The sequence below is a fragment of the Peromyscus maniculatus genome, chromosome 10, assembly GCF_049852395.1.
Source record: "Peromyscus maniculatus bairdii isolate BWxNUB_F1_BW_parent chromosome 10, HU_Pman_BW_mat_3.1, whole genome shotgun sequence".
Classification (NCBI taxonomy): Eukaryota; Metazoa; Chordata; class Mammalia; order Rodentia; family Cricetidae; genus Peromyscus; species Peromyscus maniculatus.
Genome location: NC_134861.1, coordinates 58,412,309 through 58,434,645, shown reverse-complemented (window position 1 = coordinate 58,434,645; position 22,337 = coordinate 58,412,309).

The following is a 22,337-nucleotide window of genomic DNA, read 5'->3' as shown; positions in this document are numbered from 1 at the left end:
AGTCTGAAAACTAATTCTCATTGTTTCTATAAGATTAGTCATCAACTTTTTAACTCTTTCTCTTGAATAGGCTTGCAACCTATAAAGCTAAGTTAAGAAACTGACTGCAATGAGTGGTGGGAAACAACTGTAATCCCAGCACTCTGGAGATTAAGGTAGGCAGATTACAAGCGGAAAGCCAACACAGCTATACAGCAAGATCTTGTCTCAGGATGAAAACTAACTCCATAAAATTCCTCACAGCATTGATGTACATGTAACTAAATGCCTATTGTCACAGGGTACCACAATCATAAATATATATCAACTGTTATATTTTTAACAATATTTTCTCATTCTTATTGCCCTGCTCAAAAACTAAGATAAAGGTAGAATTCCAATTATCTAAATCTCTCTCTGTCCAGTGCTTTGCTAACAGTGCTAGCTGCTGCTTTTCTGCAACTATTTTTTGCTGTAGACTAGCATTTTTTCCCTTAGTGTTGAAGTGTATATATGGCTGTGTACAGAGCTTTAATAGTTTGCCTTCTAATTTTAACCCAACTATGAAAGGTGTCCCTATCTTACTAAGCATGCAGGCATCTTCAATGCCCTCAGATAGAACATGGCTGTGTACATACATAGTATCATGCAAGGAAGAGTAGATGCAAATGAGTGAAAATTAAGATGGCATCATAAAAACATTTTTTAGTGAACATCTTACAGATCAAATCAAAACAGGAAATCACTATATTCAACAAACAATACACTCTGAATCAATGTGTCATGAAAATAATGTGGTTATTCCCAAACAATAAAGTGGCTAACTTTTATTGAGAATAGTAAGTTCTGGACATCGTGCAAAATGCTCCATTTGTCAAAGCTACTATATTTCCTACAAAGGAAATTCAGACCTATAAAGTTTATTACATCATGGACCTTGACATTAATGATTCAGATGGTAAAGAATAGGGATGAAATTCAGATGCCCTGGGTCTATGAATGCCCTTATAATCTGAGAAAGGCATTGTTACAGTTAGGTAGTAATATGTAACAATGACTGATGACTCAGTCAAGTTTTAGTCCTTCAAACATGCTGAAAATTCAGATGTGTGAGTGTTTAAAGGTGGGTGACTACACAAATGTACATTCACTTGTGGCCATTAACATGTACTAAGAACTCCATACTGAAAAAAAATGACAAGGAGAGACTTTTACAGCCCAACTCAGTCTCTGCAGGACCTTAATTAAAGGGCTGAATTATATCTGTAATGTGGAGATGGTTACTTTCCAAGAATCCTGTGTTAATGATAGTAGGAACTCTGCACAGGACATGACTGGCAATATTTTGATGTCAGTTTTATGAGATCTGAAGTTCCCTAGTGACTAAGCTAGTATTGGCTAGTGGGCAGGAATCAAGGGGTTCAGCCACCTCTATGTGAGTCCCATTCCAGCAGCACACTGTAACGATTACACAATCACACTGCTGAGCAAAGGACATTGTCAGAAGTAGACTTAAATCAATGGCATATAAAATGGCCATTCCTCCTCCTCCTCCTCCTGCTCCTCCTCCTCCTTCTGTGGTAAAACATTTGATCTGTCTAAGCTTCCTGCTCCTGCCAACATATCTTCCCCTTGCTGTCACACTGACAATCCATGATGGACGAATAAAGCAAAGTAAAACATTAACTCCAGAAGTTTCCATGGTTTTGGTGTTTTATCGCATAAACAGAAAAGTAGCTAATACATATTTGTAACAGAGAATGGACTGTTTGTTGTAAAGAACATGACCATGTTTTTAGAGGAAGGTGGAAGACATTGGAACTTTAAATTGAAAAAGCAATAAAATGTTGTAAGCAGAGTTTAAAAGGCCATTCTTTAAAAAAAGCTTTGAAGATAATAGTGCTCAGAACAATGTAGACTGTGGAGACTCAGTTCAGTAGGTTTTTTTAAGAAGGAAAAATATTACCAATTTGTAGCCATTCTTGTGATTTTTGGCAAAGAATCTGGCTGTTTGTGCCCATGTCTGGGGCTAAATTAAAAAGCCGTGAACTAATTACATTGGCTGACGAATTTCAAGAATGTAAAGTTGAGTCTTTGGTGTGGCTGTTTCTGATGATACATTTGTAGCCCTATAATGCAAAACGGGTAGTGAGAAACAAATAAAATAAAATGTACAGTTTAGAAAGAAGAGGAAAATTATGTGGCCTAATGTTATAGTCAAGGCATGTACTAGAAGAGAGGCCACAGTTGCTATAATTGTCTATCACCATTAAGGAGAGGTCTGCCTTGCCCTGGAAGGAAGGGTATGTGCTCTCATGGCAATACCCCACAAAGCTAAGCTTCTGTGGTAGTTTAAGTGAGAACTCCCCCTGTCGTCTCTGGCATGTGAACCTTTGGTCCTCAGGTGGTGACACCATTTGAGAGGTTTAGGAGGTGTGTGGCCTTACTGGAGGAAGTATGTCACTAGGGGTGGACTTTGAGGTTTCAAAGCCTCACGCCATTCCCAGTTTGCTCTCCCTGCTTCCTACTTGCAGTTCCAGATGTGAGCTCTAAGATTACTGCTCCTGTTGCTGTGCCTTTGCTCTGCTATCATGGACTCTTAACTCTCGGGAACCATTAGCTGAAACAAATATTTTCCTCTATAAATTGCCTTGGTCATGGTGTTTTATCACAACAATAGAAAAATAAGTAAACAAATTCCAACTTGTGAAAGAGAGCCTTAGGCATTTTCTTCTCCTAGAAATCAGCTAAATAAAAATGTTGTGACTAACATCATTTAAGGGGGTCTATTGCAAGCTGGCAGCAGAATTCAGCAGTGTCAAACACATGGTGCTGGCTTTCAAGGTAAGAAAGATTTAGGAATGAAGGGGTCATATGCTGTGGATGATTGACTGATAAATAAAACGCTGATTGGCCAGTAGCCAGACAGGAAGTATAGGCGGGACTAGCAGAGAGGAGAGTTGGGGGAACAGGAAGGCAGAGTCAGAGAGATGCTGCCAGCCAGTGCCATGACAAGCAAGATGTAAGGTACCTGTAAGCCATGAGCCACATGGCAAAGTATAGACTAATAGATATGGGTTAATTTGAGATATAGGAACTAGATAGCAAGAAGCCTGAGCCATTAGGCCAAACAGTTTAAATAGTATAAGTGTCTGTGTGTTTATTTTACAAGTGGGCTGCGGGACTGCCGGGGCTTGGTGGGAGCTGAAGAGAAACTCTCCAGCTACCAACATGGGGCACCAGATATTGGTTGAAATATTAAGGCAACTCCATGTAGTTAAAAGGGAGGTTTATTCTGTGGGGTAACTTACAAGTGAAGGGATAGGTGACAGAGTCTGGGAATGATGAAGTGCAGTCCAGCAGTGTTCTCTGGAGAACTCTGCTCAGTCTACCTCCAGCATCCAGGATCAAGGAACCAAGAGAGTTGGTACATCTGGCTCTTGGGTCTTCAGGGCTCCTCTCTCAGCTCTGCCTTCTAGGCTTGACAGTTACCGAACGAAGCCTCAATGGGAGTAGTACTTCCAGGTCAAAGCTGGAACAGCTACCCACTACAGTCATGAGTTTTTCTTCTACAATTTCAAAGAGCTACTAGCTGGGGCTAGGCAGCATGCGTCCCTGCATTTAGATTCCAAGAAAGCAAGAGACTGTGAGAAGTCCATTGTGTGAAGCTATGAGAGTGAAATTTGGTTTGCAGTGTAGAACACAAGATATTAGAGACTGTAGATCAGTGAGAACCAACCCAAGAGAGAGACATATGTTACAGAGAACAAAGCTGGGGACATGGAGCCATTTTGAAATTACAGTCCCAGATATCAGACACAGAGCTACAGGGTTTGGTATTTTCCCTGCTGGAGTTAAGTCTTGTTTTGGCCCCAGTATTTCTTTATTATACTCTCATTCCTCCATTTTGAAATAGAGTTTGAAAAACATCAAAGGTAATTTTCAGTTGGCAATATAAGTTAGGATAGAAAATGAATTAGGCACATTTTAGACTCACCAAAATAGGATAGATAATGGAATATTTTTGCTGAATTTGTCAAATGCAAATGGACTAGACATTGTTGATGTATTTATTGCCTGTATATATTGTATCTAGTTATTGTACTCATTGTACATAATTTTTCTTATATTAGTTACGATTTTAGACAAAAAGGAGAAGTGTGGTGATATGTTATTTGTGCTCTAATAAATAAACCTTGCATGGAGATCAGGGGGAAAATCCAGCCACTATATTAAACACAGAAGTCAGGCAATGGTAGCACATGCCTTTAATCCTAGCATTTGGGAGGCAGTGATTCATCTGGATCCCTGTGAGTTCTAGGCCACACTGGGAACAGAGCCAGGTGTGGTGGCACATGCCTTTAAATTCCAACACTAGTTAACCATAAAGGTCTGGAGGTCTGTACAGACAGGAAGTGACAAAGCTGGGCAGAAAGAGGAAGTGATGTAGCTGGGTGGAGAGAGGAGGTGAGATGTCAGGGACAGAAAGTATACAGGCATGAGTATACAGGAAATGGCTCTCTTTTTTAGCTGAGGATTTCCTAGGGTAAGAACTTGTGGCTGTGGCTTGTTCTGTTCCTCTGATCTCTTGGCTTTCACTCCAATATCTAGCTCCCAGGTTTTTATTAATAAGACCATTTAGCAATTTCGTCTTACATTCTGTGATTTGTTGCCGAGCTGTGGTTTGCTGATAACATGTATTTTATGGGAAGTTTCTTAATTTATTTCCTTTTCATTGAAAATAGATGCTTTTCTCATACATTATATCCAGATTGTAGTTTCTGTTGGTTTTAAATAATAAGTGGCGCTGTTACCGTGGGAGGAAAGGTCACGAGGCACTACAAAACCCGGTATCAGAGCTTTATTTGGGGGTGGGGAGACAGAAGAGAGTGACCAGGCCTGGGAACAGGCACGTGGAGAGAGAGAGAGAGAGAGAGAGAGAGAGAGAGAGAGAGAGAGAGAGAGAGAAGCGAGCAGAAGAAGGAGGAGGTGTCTGTGACTGGCTTTTTAAGGATTTCCCTGTGCATGGCATGTGGGCTTGCTAAGCTATGCCATGCATGCGCTGATTGCATAACCCTGCTGTGTGCATTTGCATGATCATGCAGCACACTGATGACGTAAGACCCCTTACTTGGCTACTGACTGTTCATGTGTGGTCATATAGCTGGAGTGGCAGAATCCTAACAGTTTCCCCTCCCTCTACTCCTTCCAGCTCCTCCCCACTTCCTCTCCCCTCCAAATCCACTCCTTTTCTGTCTCTCATTAGAAAGGAATAGGCTTCTAGGAGATATCAAATGAACATGATGAAATAAAATATAATAAGATAAAGAAAAACCATCACGTTGAAGTTGGATTTGGCACCTCAGCAAGAGGAAACGGTTTCCTAGAGCAGACATGAGAGTCAGAGAACTCACTTGTTCTCATACCCTGGAGTCCCTTATTAAACAAAAAACTGCAATATATAGACAAGAAGATCTGTTCTAGACCTGGGCAGGCCCTGTGCTTGCTGCTTCAGTGTCTGTGAGCTCATAGGCATCTTGCTTAGTGAATTCAGAGGGCCTTGTTCTCCTGGTCCTACCCTCCATCCTCTCTGACTCATATTTTTCCAACTCCTCTGAGCACTGAGGAGAGGGAATGGATTTAAACATCCCATTTAGACTCTCTCTCCACATACTGTCTGACTGTGGGTCTCCACATCTATTACCATCTGCTATTGGAGGAAGCTTCTCTGATGATGACTGAATAGGGCCCTGATCTATTAGTAGAACAGAATATCACTAGGAGTCATTTTATTGATACTTTATTTTTTAAATGTATTTTAAACCAGTTGCGTTTGATTTATTCTAAGTATTTGGGCTATCTAGTCCATAAAGGTGGGGAACTGTGATAACAAGTGGTAAAAATGGTGACGGGAACAGAAAGCTCAAAGATCACATTTTTGACCATAAGTAAGACACAGAGAGAGCAAGCTAGGAAGGGCATGAGGTCTTAAAAACGCAAAGCCTGCCCCAATAATATATTTCCTCAAGTAAGGCTGCACTCCTTGACCTGTCCAACAAGTGCCACTGACTAGGGACCAACTGTTCAAATATCTGAGCCGATGGGGGACACTTTCACTTAAACTACTACAGGAAGAAGTGGAGCCTTGATGGAGGAAGTTTGTCCCTGGTGGCAGGCCATGAGACTGTATGCTCTCCTCCTATTTTTCATTTCAATGTCTTTTCTTTGTGTTAATGCTTAAGAATGTGATCTTTTTGGCCATGGTGTTTCATCATAGCAACAAAAAGGTGACTAATACAGTATTACAGATTGAAGTTCTTATGAACTACATATGGTCTAAAAGTTCTCTCCATGAAAGTCAAGTTATTCAGGCCTCACCAGTGATTTCTAGACTCAGTCTCTAATCAGATGCTCATATCTCATGATGGAGAGAAAAGTCATTTATCATGATTTCATCTTTAGAGAGTGAGAAAGATTCTGAATTTGCATTTCTTCACAATGGGCTGCTTTTAGATGCTGGTTTGGGTTGTGGTTAACTCTGATTGATTCAATAGCACTGATTTCAATAAGCCAGTTTTTGCCTCACTGATTTTCAATCAATTGATATTCATACTCCTACTTATTAGGTGTAATGAGTCATAATGGCTAATTTTTATTCTAAATAAAAAGAGTTTTTCCATATTTGATTTCATTATTTTCCTTACTTTCACTCTGTTTCAATTAAATTTTCTGTCAATTAAGAAATACTGTAAGTGTGGGAAGTAGTGCATTCACTGAAATTGCAACAATTTCTACTGTGCTGTGTATGGAAATCGATAGTGTCTCTGTGGAATGACTTGCTGCTCTGAAGTTATGCATTTAAACCACAGTTTTTAAAGAATTCTGCTATAATGAGCCTGTGCATAGTATTTCCTACAGAAAAAAATTATATTACTTGGAGATGAATTTGTTGCATTACTATCATTAAGAATTTCAATCAAATACAGAAGACAGAGGATCGGGTTAGCTTTACATATGTTAATAAATACAAAGATAAAGCAAACCGTGATTTGTAAAGAATTGTGACAGAAAAGATACATTTTACAAAAATATCTTGCCAAACAATGTCTTAGTCCTCAATCTTTCATTATTATCTCTTTTCTTCAAGTAGTCCATTTAAGAGTAGGAAAAGCAAGAAAAATGTGTACTGACTAAACCTCTTTGCAGAAGATTTTAGTGAATTTTAACTGGAAATTTAGACCATTTAACTGTAAATTTTGTAGTCTGACATTCAGGTTACAGCTCAGGATGTGATGATAATAGTAATAATAAAAAGAGCTTGAATCAGTTACCCAGCATGCTTTCTACACAATGTTATTCTACATGCTTCCTCATATTTGGGACAAAGCCTTAGCCAGCCAACTATGTAGTGTAGATCAATTGCAAAACATGCAGAGTAATCTCTTCTGTGATTCCTTTGTCTTTTCTTTGGGTTGTGTGTTTAAGTTAGTGGCTACAGGAGGGGATATCTGCTTACTCTCACGGTGTTATTTCACCCTACAGCTATCTGCTGAAGAAGTCTTGTGACTGAAAGCATCAGTTACTAAACAATGTCCCCCTAACCCTGCCTGAAAGCCTCATTGTCCCTTTGGCTTTCTCTTCCACGAAGCTTTTCCCTTCTAGGTCCTTATTGCTACTTGAAGCTACTTCTGTGACTGGGTGGCCATGATGGAATCAGTTTCAATCTGTCCATGTTGCTAAAACAAAATATCTCAAAATGATTACTTTATAAAGAACATAGATTTAGTTTCTACATTCTGGAGTCTCCACAGTTCAAGAACAACTCACCAGAAGATCTGCAGTCTACTGAGTGGTTTGTTCTCTGCTTCCAATGCAGCATATTGATGCTGTGTGTTCACATGGTGGAAGGGACAGATAGGGAGAGGGGAAGACTACTATGGTAACACGTGGTGCAGGAAGAGAACGTGAGTTCCTTCTCTCAGCATTTTAGAGCCTTAATGCCTTTCATGGGGCCGTACTCATGTAACTTAATCAACTCATAAAGGTCCTACCTTTTAAATATTGTCATTTAAATTCAACACATGAATTTTGGAGAACACCATCACACTGTAGCAGAGATTCTAAAAATGTGCTGTTTTTTACAAGTGAATGGTGTTGAAGATAATCACATAAAAAAGAAAAATGTCAGACTTAGGAAGGCAAATGCCATATTTTGTCTCATATGTGGAATATAAAGTACTTTTAGAATGTGGAAGTTGAAGAGGGACTATTTAAAATGGAAGGAACTGACAAGAAGAGAGAAACAAATCAGTAATAGACGAGAAAAAAACAAAATAAAGAAATACTCAGGAGCTTTTTATATTTTATTTTTTATTTCACTTACCTTAAAATTCTATGTTAAGCATATAAAACATGTTTGACACATTTAAACTTTATGTAATATTTATACACAATGAAGTTATAAATGCATTTAGGCAAATTAATATTGCAACCATCTCCTAATTTTTTAACATATGGTAAAAAGTGTCTCAAATCTACTTTTATGGCATTTTTTTATTATAAAATCAGTATTATTGACAGTAGTCCCCCTGTTAGACCGTTAGGTTTCCTCATACTAGAGCACTGCAAATCTGTAGTCTTGTGCCTCTTCATCCTTTCTTCCTAACTAAACTCCCTCAATTACTTTCATTGTTTCCATATGTTTGACTTTACTTTTTAGATTCTTTATGTATGAGATTATGCCATATTTTCCTTTATAAATATTACCTATTTTATATGTGATAACTCTTTTTAGCTTCTCTATATTATTAAAAATAATAGTATTTGTTTCTTTTTTCTCTTTGCAGTACTGGACTTTGAATTCAGGGTCTTGCACTAACTAAGGTACTGTGCTACTCAGATGCCATTTTCAAAGCTGAAAAATTCTGTTGTATATATGCATATATATAATGTAACATTACAGACATATCACAATTTATTGAGTCATTCGTCTGTGGTAGACTAGAAGTTGTTTCCATAACTTCTCAAACTTCTTCTTTCTTTGCTGTAAAAACAAAAGTATGTTTAACAGCTTCCACTGGTGACAATGATCCCAAAGCCTGATCTATTTATTCTAAGGCTGTTTTTCCTGCTGTTTGTTTTGTTTGGAAGAGGTAAACATACACTTCTAGACTTCACAATACTTCCAACCTGAAGTTTTGTCCCCATTAATAACTAAGGGTTTTGTTGCAGTTGTTTGGGATTTGGTTGGTTGGTTGGTTAATTTTGGGGGGTTCCATTCATTTTAAAAGAGCACCTTCAGTATTCCTCCTTTCTATTTTTATTTTACCTGTGTTTTTCTATTGTCTGTCACTAAAGGTATCCACCTCTGGTGAGCCTTTTCAAAATGTGAAAGATTCAAGCGTAAAAGTGGGAGGGTTTGGGGTAATGAGATACTAGCAGAAAAGTCAGCTAAAATCAAAGGTATAAAAGCTATGTGGAAATCCAAGAAATAAACGAATCTAGAAGTGATAGTAAAAGACAGGTGACATGGAAGAAAAAGGAGGAATTAAATACATAGGTTAATGTTTTAAGTGAGGATGAGGAGATTGGGAGAAAAGAGAGTAGGTGCTCTGTTAGCCAAAACCAAGCATACACAAGGAGGTAGAAAGCCGCTAGTTTGTAAGATAAAAAACAAACAAAGCTAGATAGATGGAGAGAGAGACAGACAGACAGATAGATAGATAGATAGATAGATAGATAGATAGATAGATAGATAGATAGATAGATATTGAACAGAAACAGTTTGCAAGTATGAAAAATGATGGCCTCAGAAAACTTAGGATTTTAAATGAAAATCTCAGTGCTAGAGATACTAGGAGTTATTGGTCATGAGGGTCCCAAAGGCACCCCAAACACCACAGGCTATTTCCATTGATATCAGTTACCAATGATAACTAGATGAATAAACTACCTATTGATGAAGACACCACTTTCTTTGAATGTAGGGCATGAGGAAATCAACCTTGAACTAACTTTGATACTCTCACCCATCTTACATAGTTCCAGAAATGTGCTATGCAGCCTTCTTGGGGAGAAAAGACATCAATGACCTTACCCCACTCTAGATGCAACATGCTTCAATACCAACCTGCTGGCAAGATATGCCTATTGTAATAGCAGCATGACAGTTATGAAGGTAACCAACAAATTTCTGATTGGACATGAGGCCTGCCTGCTCCACAAGGGGGGTATTCTGCTTGGTTCTGAAAACCCAGTCCAAAGCCTGTAACTGAGGAGATCTCACAGGCCCTAAGGGTGACCTTCTATTAGTTTTGTTTTGCTAAATCATCATGCTATCAGACTGCAACTTAAATATTTATTTGTAGCCACCGATTTGTACTGCTTTAAACCTTGGTCAGATAACTTTCTTTATTGGCTTGGGTAGTGATTAATACCTGCACTCCAAACTGTCCAAAATGTCCTGGGAAAATAATGTTGAGTGCATAGATCTGGATGAATCATCTAGCTCAACTTTCTACCATCCAAAGCTCAAGAAACTTCACAGAAGAGGGGGCAGAAAGAATATTGAGCTGGTAGATGGGGAGGAGAGCTGTGAAATACTGACTTCTGGAGACATTGTGTCTGTTACACACATAAATTTACACCAATAGTGCTTATAGCAATAGTGGTAACCCAAGACCTGAATGTATTAAGCCAGTCAAAATTCCTGTTTTGGTGGAAAGGAGCCCCTGATAGCCCCCCCCCCCATTAGAGGAGCTATTGACAATCGGTGGTTTCTGAGGAAGGGAGAATCATTCTCCCTTGGGGATGTAGCCACTGGTAGGCTTCTCATGACCCAATCGATGTCACACATTTATACACACATGGGCAGTACTTATTGGATTCAGAGGTTATTAATAACAAAAATGAGGTCAATAAATTGAGAGATGGATGGTGTGGAGGCACTGGGGGAAGTGAAGAGTGGTAATAGAGGGATAAAATACACATTAAATAATGTATAAAAATTTCAACATATAAAAGCATTATTTTTTTTTAATGTAAGGAACATCTTCATGTATCTCTAGCCTTGGCAGAATATGAGTGGGGAAGATTCAGATATGTCAGCATCAAACACTGTTTAATTAGATCAGAGTTGTGAAAAATGACATCCCAACTTTGGCGTGTAAATTGGGGCAGCTACCATTTCGTTTGCACATTCCTTGATTTGCGAGAATAAATGGCAAAGAGTCACCCGAATGCAGAAAGAATTAAATACAAAAGCTTCCAGCTTCTCCATACATGGGAACATTTTTTTGGCTTTGCTGGAAGGCAGCACTTCAGAATGCCATGAGGAAGATCCAAGGCGGGAGGGAGGGGTGGACATGCTACAGAGAAGTGTTGAAAATACTATACATCTAGAAAGATGTGGATGTGCTTTAATGCTCGGATCAATCTAAGTTAATACCCAGCCTTCAGGAAGCAACTTTTACTTGGCTCTTCTCCTTGGAGGTAGAAGGTGATGGGATGAGGATTTGAAGATGAAGCAGATGAACTGGGATCTGATTTCACAATAGGTGGGCAGCTGTCTTGGGCCTTTCACTTATACTTCAATCTGCTTCCTTAATTTCTTCTACTTCTCTGCATGCTCTGGCCATTCCTCCCTGTCTTGTACACAACAAAAGGGAATCAGGGGCTTCTTTTGACCCGCCTTTTCAATTATCCATTGTTTTAGAAAAATTCAAAGACAATATTTTTAATTAACGAGTTGTTCTCTGAAGAATTTAAAATATTTTCAATTCTTTGAACTAATGTAGAAGATACCTATTTGCTGTGGGATGGTCTGTATGTCAAATTGCTCTGATTGGTCAATAAATAAAACACTGATTGGCCAGTGGCCAGGCAGGAAGTAGGTGGGACAAGGAGAGAGGAGAATGCTGGGAAGCGGAAGGCTGAGGAGGGAGACACTGCCAGCCACTGCCGCCATGACCAGCAGCATGTGAAGTCGCCGGTAAGCCACCAGCCACGTGGTGTAGCTAGAGTTTTCCGCCTTGCCCACAGTCGGACAAATCTCTGTCACCCGCCAGTCCCACAGCCGCTCAGACCCAACCAAGCAAAAACAGAGACTTATTTTGCTTACAAACTGCATGGCCGTGGCAGGCTTCCTGCTAACTGTCCTTATCTTGCTAACTGTGCTTTTATCTTAAATTGACCCATTTCCATACATCTATACCTTGCCATGTGGCTGGTGGCTTACTGGCGTCTTCACATGCTGCTGGTCATGGTGGCGGTTGCAGCGTCTCTGGTCATGGCGGCGGCGGCTGCAGCGTCTCCTTCTGCCTTTCTGTCCTTTTATTTCTCCTCTCTGTTAGTCCCGCCTATCTTTCCTGCCTAGCCACAGCCGATCAGGTTTTATTTATTAACCAATCAGAGCAACTTGACATACAGACCATCCCCCAGCACAGCCAAGTGCAGACCATCTCAAACACCTGCACTCAGGCCCATGGTCCTAATCATCCTCTATACGGACCTGCTGGGTAACGCCACAAAGAACCCAAGAAGGGCTCCCACAGGACATACAGAACATCCCACAGCACCTCCCCTTTTCTTTTTTTTAAAAAGGAAGGTTTTAACTTTTACACATCTCCAAAGTCAGCTTGGTATATTTGGGAATTTGGGCGTAGCTTCTCTTAACTACTTCCTGCTGGAGGGGGCGCTGTATCTTATGGGGATGCAAAGAAAATTTTAGGATCATGGAGTAGTCCGTGAGACCGTATCGTCTGAGCCAGTTGCCTTGAAATGATTCTGGATGTTGGATCATCTGGGCCATGGTGTCATCGGAGACCTTTCAGGTGGTCTTGGCTGGTCAAACCTGATGTATCTTAATCTGGAACAAATCCATAGCCTCTGGCTTTCTGTAGAGACAAAAGCAGAGTCTCCTTTCCAAAGTAACACATCCTTATATCCAAATTTTAAAGTCAAGATATCTTTAATATATACATATTGGTTTAACTCAACATCTTTTACGATCAAATGTTTTTCTGCAGTTAAAAATCTCAAAGACAACACAATCCAGATTCTCTGTGTAATATTCATCTTTACGTGGCTTATTTTTTATATTACTTTTACTTTCTCTTTAAAGACTTTATTTTTTAAACTTTCTATTTCTTTATATAACTGTCTATGTTCCTTTTCCTCTCTCTTCCAAGCCTATGTACATTTTTACACACATTGTAAAGCATTTAAAGTCTTGTTCCATCTGAATCTGTCTTATTGCAAACTTATTGCTTTAAACTGTAGCCTTCTAAGCCTGAAACGGCTCTGTGGCTGCTGGCTCCGCCCCCTTCAATTTCCCAACTTGGCGGTGGTACGTTTTCCACCAGCTCTGGGAGCCATCAAGTCTCAGAAATAGTGGGTCTACACTTTTATCCAAGCAGCGTGTAGCCCAGAAACCTTTTTTGTTTTGTAACTAGCAAAGGCTAAATCCACCACGCAGCTTAATGTGCCACTTGCAGAGGCCTCATTCCCGCCATACTGCAGGTCAAGCACACATGCCAGGAACCCGCCAGTAACTCAAACCGGCGGCTGCCGCTCATTTGAGAGAGAGAATTAGGAACTGTGGGGCGTTTACTGACGTCACCGTTCCTGGAGAACTTACCGACGTCACCGCTCCGTGTGTTGAGTTCTGAATCCTCTTTACCACCACGCGAGGATTCTTCTCAGATCACACTTTATTGGAGCGCCTCTTGGTTAAGGGACTTTGTCTTTAGTATTTTTTTTTTTCATAACACCGGCCTTTATCCCTGTTCATTTGTCCTTTTTCTTTAGTCCCTCTTTTTTTTTTTCTTCCCTTTTTTTCTTTAGACCTTTTTTTCTTTAGCCCCACGTTGGGCGCCAAATGTAGCTAGAGTTTTCCGCCTTGCCCACAGTCAGGACAAATCTCTGTCACCCGCCAGTCCCACAGCCGCTCAGACCCAACCAAGCAAAAACAGAGACTTATTTTGCTTACAAACTGCATGGCCGTGGCAGGCTTCCTGCTAACTGTCCTTATCTTGCTAACTGTGCTTTTATCTTAAATTGATCCATTTCCATACATCTATACCTTGCCATATGGCTGGTGGCTTACTGGCGTCTTCACATGCTGCTGGTCATGGCGGCGGCGGCTGCAGCGTCTCCTTCTGCCTTTCTGTCCTTTTATTTCTCCTCTCTGTTAGTCCCGCCTATCTTTCCTGCCTAGCCACAGCCGATCAGGTTTTATTTATTAACCAATCAGAGCAACTTGACATACAGACCATCCCCCAGCACAGCCAAGTGCAGACCATCTCAAACACCTGCACTCAGGCCCATGGTCCTAATCATCCTCTATACGGACCTGCTGGGTAACGCCACAAAGAACCCAAGAAGGGCTCCCACAGGACATACAGAACATCCCACAGCAACGTGGCAAGGTATAGATTTATGGAAATGGATTAATTTAAGCTATAAGAACAGTTAGCAAGAAGCCTTCCATGGCCATACAGTTTGTAAGCAATATAAGTCTCTGTGTTTACTTGGTTGGGTCTGAGCGGCTGTGGGACTGGCAGGTGACAAAGATTTGTCCTGACTGTGGGCAAGGCCGGAAAACTCTAGCAACACCTATTAGGATGAAGGTGGCCAAGTACAGGAAATTCAATTCGCAGTTGAAATGTGTATTGCTTCTTACGTTCACTTTTTTCAGTTCTAAGGACATCTAAAGGTTCTAGCATACTGCAATCGCTGCCTTTAACTTGGAACTGATACTATCATGTAACAGAAATGTAGCGACATAGAAAAGACCTCTGTGTGACCAGTATTTATAAGCATGTTTGTGAATGCAATCTGTAGTCATACAGCTCAAATAAAGCATGAGGTCTCAAGCATTAGGACCATTCGATGATCATCATATTGGTGACTGAAGAGAACTTCAAGGTGTGAATTTACATTTTCCCATTTTTCTAGGTAGTTAATGCCACCCACCTCAGCAGACTATTGAATAAATAACAGCAGAGGACTTTCAAACACTTAGGAGTCCTATTAATACAAAATGAATGAAATCTATTGTGTCAGAAAACTTCCAGTGCATCTAAATAGCCTTGCTTGCCTTGTGATACTTTAGCATACCAATGTATGCTAATCTGTAACTTATAGTCCATGTGGCTTCTTTGTGTTTATTTATAAGGTGTTTGTAAAATAGTACATTACATTAGTAATATGTACTTCAAATTATCTGATCTTTTTGGAGGTCAACCCGGTGAATGGTTGATTGAAGGTATATCAATAGGTTTGTGTCATGATATCTACTTATGTTAATATATTCAATAAAGACTATATAAAGATAATAAATGTAGCAAGATATACAAAAGAGAATCCATGTAACATTTTTTGTTTGCTTTCTTATTCTATTGTTAATCTGCACAGGTTGTTAACGTGGAAAACCTGACTTTCCATGAGCTGAAAAGGCTTGTGTTGATAGTTATATCTAAGGCTGTTATTTTTTACTTTTCTATGAAGTATGTGAAAATTTAATCATATATGCTATGCTTTGTGTAAGAAAGTGATGAGGCAATTATACTCACACATCAAGATGAACTGGTTCACATTAATATTCTCGTAGATGAAGACAAATATGTAAAGTCAAATAAATGAGAAAGGTCCACATGAAACAGCTTTGAGAATCTGGCCTTGAGACCATTTGTGTGAGCAAAGTAAAAGAAATAGAATGTCTGGATGAGAAGTGAGAAGTCACAGATTTCTGTGGAACTGTGAACAGTTGTGTTTGGAAGGGCATTTGCTAACAACTGAGGAGTAATACTGAAACTGTGGAGCACAAACTCATCAAAAGAATCCATCCAAGAGAATGTATTTATACTTTACCTCTTGTTGATTACAATATGTAATTGTAGAGTTGTCTTTAGTAAGTTGTTATGAAGTATAAAACCAATTTGTCAACATAGTATATTTGGCTGGTTATAGAGATTAGAAATAGTGGAAGCCATATTTCTATAATACACATGCAACCTACCACATAACTCAACCAGTGTGGTGGTGGTAGCAGGTAGATAAATGTAGGTAATTAGATAGCTATATCTTAAGGGTCAGGTGATTAGATGGGGAAATGAGAGAAAAGACCTCAGGCAACTGTGAGAGGCTAATAATATCAACTGTGGTAGAAGATCAGGAGGCTGAAGACCCAAGACAGATACTTAAATATGTGGTACAGGCAACAATGGCATGCAAGAGGACACATTTCATGTTCTTACTCATCCATTTAGGTATTTTTCTCCTTTAATTTTGTGTGTGCGTGCGCACACGCGCACGCGCGCACACACACACACACACAAGCATTGTGTGCATACTGTGCTACATAATGGCAGATGGAATCAGGCAAAAATGTTTGGAATATCATAGATGCTGTGTTCCACAGTGTCAAACCTGAACAAAGCTTTACATTTTGTGAACCTTCATTTGCTGTGTGTTTAAAAAGAAAACCACTTATTGAGAAATGTAAAAAGAACAAAGAGATAAAGAGACACGTAGTTAACATCCAACCAAACACATAGTAGTTTAATGTATGTGAAATACAGTGAGTCATAATTTTCCCGAGAAAGAGAATTCCTAGAAAATGGCAAACCAACAGTGTGGCTCAGCTCATTTCGTTATCTCCCAACACTAAGCTTGTGAGACAAGCCGCTGTTGGGGCCAACTGGTCCCAGGCCATATCGAAGCTGTCTGAGTGTGCAGGAGAGTGGGGTAAGAGGAACAGAGGAGCCAACAAGAAATTTCACTTGGAGGCTGGACTCATGCTGGCAGCACAGAGTGTACACAGAAACATACAAAGATAAAGCACTGATCATCTAAAAAATTGAAAAGTGGCTTAAGTTAACAATATGCCGTAGAGAACTGATTCTCCCTCTCACAGGAGACATTGATTTCTGTAACTGGTCATCTAGGGGTGGGGTCTTCTGAGATTTATTTTCCCATTAACACTGGCATGGCATTTGGTACTATCATTATGCAGATACTACTTAGGTGAGACAGAAAAAAACACGTAAAAGAAAAGGAATCTAGGGGCCATAGACATGACCCTATGGCTGAGAATACTTGTTGCTCTTGCCGAGGACCAGCTATCAATTCCGAGAACTCACACGGTAGTCCCCAACAATCTTCAATTCAAGTTCCAGGGATACAACATCTGGTTCTGACTTCCACAGGCTCCTGCATTCACATGGTACACACAAATATACTCAGGAAAACACACATGCACATTAAATAATACACAATATTATTTTTAAAATTAAAAGGAATTCAAAACTTTTTATTATGTCAGTGGATACATTTTTGTTTCTTTAATGGCCTCTAGGGTTTAAAGAACAAAAAACAGAGCTGGGTGGCGGCGGCGGCGGCGCACGCCTTTAATCCCAGCACTTGGGAGGCAGAGCCAGGCGGATCTCTGTGAGTTCGAGGCCAGCCTGGGCTACCAAGGGAGTTCCAGGAAAGGCACAAAACTACACAGAGAAACCCTGTCTCGAAAAACCAAAAAAAAAAAAAAAAAAAAAGAACAAAAAACAAACCATCCAAGTACAATGAAGAAACATTTTACACAATGAAAGGAATTGAACTTGACCCATGGTGACACAAGCTTTATTTTTGAATCCTATACTACAGAGAGCATATCCTGCTCATATACCTACCAAAAAGAAACTGAACAGCATATGGCAATATTTTCAAGAACCTTGGAGAAGTGAAGAAACGAGCTGAAGTGTTAAATGCAGTACTTATGGTTGAAGCCAGTACTTCAGAGAAATAGAGAGTGTAGGAATGATAAAGAAGTTAAGATATTTAAAAAAATATTAGACAATACAAGGGAGAGAGAGAGGGGAGAAAGAAATAAGTCCTATATCTGGATTTAGGGAAAATGTCTATGTTTGCTTTCCTTGTCTTTGTGTTTCAGGGAAACCTAGAGTTTCTTTCAAACTGTAGTTGAATGATTCAGAGAAAATAGAAATAATAGATACATACACTAAAGATGCAAGAAATGGAAAAAGGAAAATCACTGAGAAAATTGTAGGCACTTTTTGGAATAGCCTCTTTTATTTATTTGATTAAAATTCACCCATTTCTGCCTTGGAGGATGAAAGATATGGTTTGATGAAAGGCAGACATTTTGGTCACGTGGTTTCAGTGCTCAGTCTGGATTCCATCTTAAGTCTCCATTCGCATGGCTTCCTAAATGATTTTGTTTCTCAGAGAGGATCTCACTACGTAGCCCAGGCTGGCCTGAAACTCTTCTGTAGCCCACGAATTGCTGGAACTTAGGATCTTCCTGCTTCAGCCTCATGTGCCACCATGCTCAGCACATTTTTTTAACCTTCTCCAAGAAATAGTGTCTTCATAAACAGATGCACACAAACACAAACACAAACAAAACAAAACATAAAACAACAACAGCAACCAAACAATTGGTGCTGGAAGGAAAAAGTTCAGTGATGTTAAATTAGTGCAGATGGATAAAACTTTTCAAATGAGTCAGGACAATAAATCTAGTCGCTTTTGTAACTTTACCTCAGTTATGCTTTTCATTTTGTTGTTATTTTAATTTGTTTTTCTTTTTTTGATGAATCAATGAATAAAAACGTAATTGATGATGAAAGTATAAAATCCAAAGCTTCGAAATGACTGTTATGGTGGTTTAAATAAAAAGTGATCCTCTTGTGCTCATACATTTGAAAGCCTATGTTGTTTACAGAATGATAGGGGGAAAAAACTGGTCTATCCTCATAAGAGACAGAGTAGTACAGAATGAAGAATGAATTGATCTAGCCTTGGCTGGTGAATTGATTGTGAGAACTTAGACCTTACCAGAAGCAAGTGTCTTTCGCTTTGCATGATGCTGCAACCGCAAATGTTGCTGACTGGGCACACCGTTCTATCTGTAGGTGTGCCTAGTTAGAAAAGTTCCTTCGTCATTGTAAGACTGCTTATGCTTCTAACATTAGAGCTATGAGTCAAGTAGGCAATGCTTACAGGTGGGAAAGTTGGGGAAGGAAGGGAAGTGAACAAATTGGCAATTATTGTAACCATTATTAGAAACTTAAGGAAACTGATTTGATTGTAAAACTGTTCATGCAAACCATTGAAACTATATAAATAAAACCAGCCCAGGGTATCCAGGCCACTTGTTTGAAACAAGTGGTCACAGTTTCTTCATTGACCAACTTCACATATCTGTCCCAGGTCATCGGACCCATTTGGAGCATCCCTGCCACATCCTCATTTTAAAAGATCAGAACATTCAATTTTGTTTTGTCGATTTGAGATGGGATTTTACTTTGTACTTTTTAAATTTCCCTTTGTATCTCTCTCTCATCATCCCTCATTCCCTTCCTCTGAGTGTGTGTGTGTGTGTGTGTGTGTGTGTGTGTGTGTGTGTGTGTGTGTGTACATGTCATGTGTGTGAAGACCGTGTACACACGTGTAGAAGTCAGAGGACAACTTTGGAAGTAGCTCATCACCTCCCGACTTGTTTGAGATTGTATCTCTTTGATGCTGCATTTGCCAGGCTAGCCTGACAGCTTCCAGGGCTTTTCCTGTCTTCTCTCCATGTCACTGTTGGAGTGCTGGGATGACAGAAGTATGGTCTTATGTCTGACTTTACATGGGTTCTTGGGATTTGAACCCAGGTCTTTGTGCATGTGTGGCAAGCACTTTACCCACTGAGATTTTCCCACATCGCATCATTTTTTTTTAAATTGTTTATATATTCCAGACTGCCCTGGCACCCCTGACCCTCATGCCTCAGCCTTTTGAGTGCAGTGATTATAGTTGTTCACCACAAATGCAGCTAAGTCATCAGTTTCCTCAAGCATGAGAGGCAACTCAAAGGAATATCTGGCAACATTGCAAGTTTTTTTTTTTTCTCACGAACACATATTTTCATTACTTTTTCTGTTTACAAATACATTAAATGTATCTATAAATTAATGAATAAATTTAGAAATTGTTTTACAGACACATGACATACTTTGTGGACATTTAGATTGTTATTAATGGTGTGAACTTAAGAAGAGCAAAGAAATTGTTAAATTTTGATTACTAGAAGATTCTGACTAGAGTCTGAAAGCTCTGAGCCATGTGTGGCAGCTCATATCTATAATTATAACTCTTAGGAGGTCTAACTCTTAAGAGATCCTCTTAGCAGAAAGATCATGAGTTGGAAACCAGCATAGACTAAACAGTAAGACTGCCTTTAAAGGATAAAAATGATATGGTTGGTTGAGAAAATAGTGATATAGGTGCCATTTTGTATGTCATGAATATTCTAGAACAGTGGTCCTCAACTTGGGTCTTGAGGGGGGGTGTTGAATGACCCTTTCACAAGGGTCACATATCTGATATCCTGCATATCACATACTTACATTATGATTCATAGTAGTAGACAAATTACAGTTATGAATTAGTAGTGAAATAATTTTATGGTTCCAGTCACCACAACATGAAGAACTGTATTAAAGGGTCATGGCATTAGGGAGGTTGAGAACCACTGTATTACATTTTAACATGTCTTTATTCAAGCATGTCTGAATGTTAGATATTACCACATAACATTGCTGTCTACAAAATCATCCTCAGGAACCATATAGTAAAGCATCGAAAATGTCACAAAATAATATTTAAAGTAGGTTTATGATCTCATGTTAGGCTGCACTCATGGGTATCCTGAGGTACATGTGGCAAGGGCTGGGTGCAGCAAACAGAAAATTGAGAGAGAAAAGCTATATCAAAGAGATATGTCAAAGGCAATATTCACTGCTCTTGAACATATTGGATATCAAAATCAGTGCAAATATGGAAAAGCTTAAGCACAAGCATGGTTTTCTCTGTCCCTGCAGAAGCTAAGAAAAATATTTTTGTAGGACTGAATTTTGTCCAGCTCCTGCAAAAAAAAAAAAAAAAACAAAAAAAAAAAAAACAAAAAAAAACAAACAAAAAAAAAACTTAAGCCTGGTTTTCTTTCCTAGAGTGTTTGGTAAGTTTGATGCCTTGTAGTAAGATTTGCTTTGGCTCAAGTCAGAAAGGTTACAGAGACAAGAAGACTGCCTATAATCACATATATAACTGACCCTCAGCCAATGCTGTGGACTCTTTGTTGGGCTTTTGTACTATGTCACCATTTTCTTTAAGAGGTTGGACACATCTTCCTGTCACAGAACTGGTAGAAGACACCTATCAACTTACCTATGCTTATATTGGGCATTAGTGTATTTTTTCTCCATGTTAACTTAATATATATCATATCACTATATCAATTATTCAGACAAAACTTTTCTAAATTTCATGTGTCCTTTCAAATTACGAATACCCTTATCTGGGGTATCCTAACTTGTTGAAGATCAAGAGTTCATATAATCTCTCTAAAGAAGCCAAATGGAGTTATGAATGAAAGTAGGAGCCGTGGGAGAAATAATGTGAGTTAACAAGAATAAGAACAAAGAACTCTGGGTCAGATATGGTCAGATGAAATGATTAAACGAAGAGACAGAAAAACCAAAGTAAAAGTATTTTTAAATTTCAGAATTCATATAAGAATACAACGTGAAACTGCACCAAATACCAAGATACAACCTGACATTCACTCCACAGATCTCGCAAAGGCTGCTCTATAGTGATTTGTTTCAGTGGGGGTGTTTATAATGTTTGACTGTATTTTGGTATACATGGACAATTTGTTCTGTTTTAGTAGTGAGTACAGTTCTGTCGTGAGGAAAATTCTAAACAACTGTGTGGCAGACTAAACTTCCCAAGTAAAAACCTGTGACCTAATCTAGAAGCTGAGAATGTTAGTTACCTTACATTAAAGTTAAAGATTCTGAAATGGGAAGTCATTCTAGATTAACATCATAGATCCAGAGAAACGGATCTGAAATGACCTTGGAAGGGAAATTGGAAGGGGAGAAGAGAGCAGAAAACAATAGAATGATGAGAGGAAAGATTGCTGTAAAAGCCAAGGAAGCTGGAAGAAACAAGACAATGAACATTTCTCTGGCATCTACCAGCCCCAGTAACAACTTGACTTTAGCTCCCTAAAAGTTAATTCAGAATCTTGTTTTTTAGAACTATAAGAAAAATAATTAATGTTGCTTTATCTCACTAAGCTCATGGTACCTTGCTAGGGAGTAGTCTAATACTAACACATATTTGCAGTTCTGTTGATGGACATGAAAGCTGTTTCCTGCTGCAAAGTGCTTGTTACATGAAAAGCTCTCATTTCGAGAAGTTATAAGGGTAACGTTTTTAGAACACAATTTTAGAAAACATTTTTTCTAAATCAAATTACCATTTTCCCACTCTTGTTGGTTGTTTCA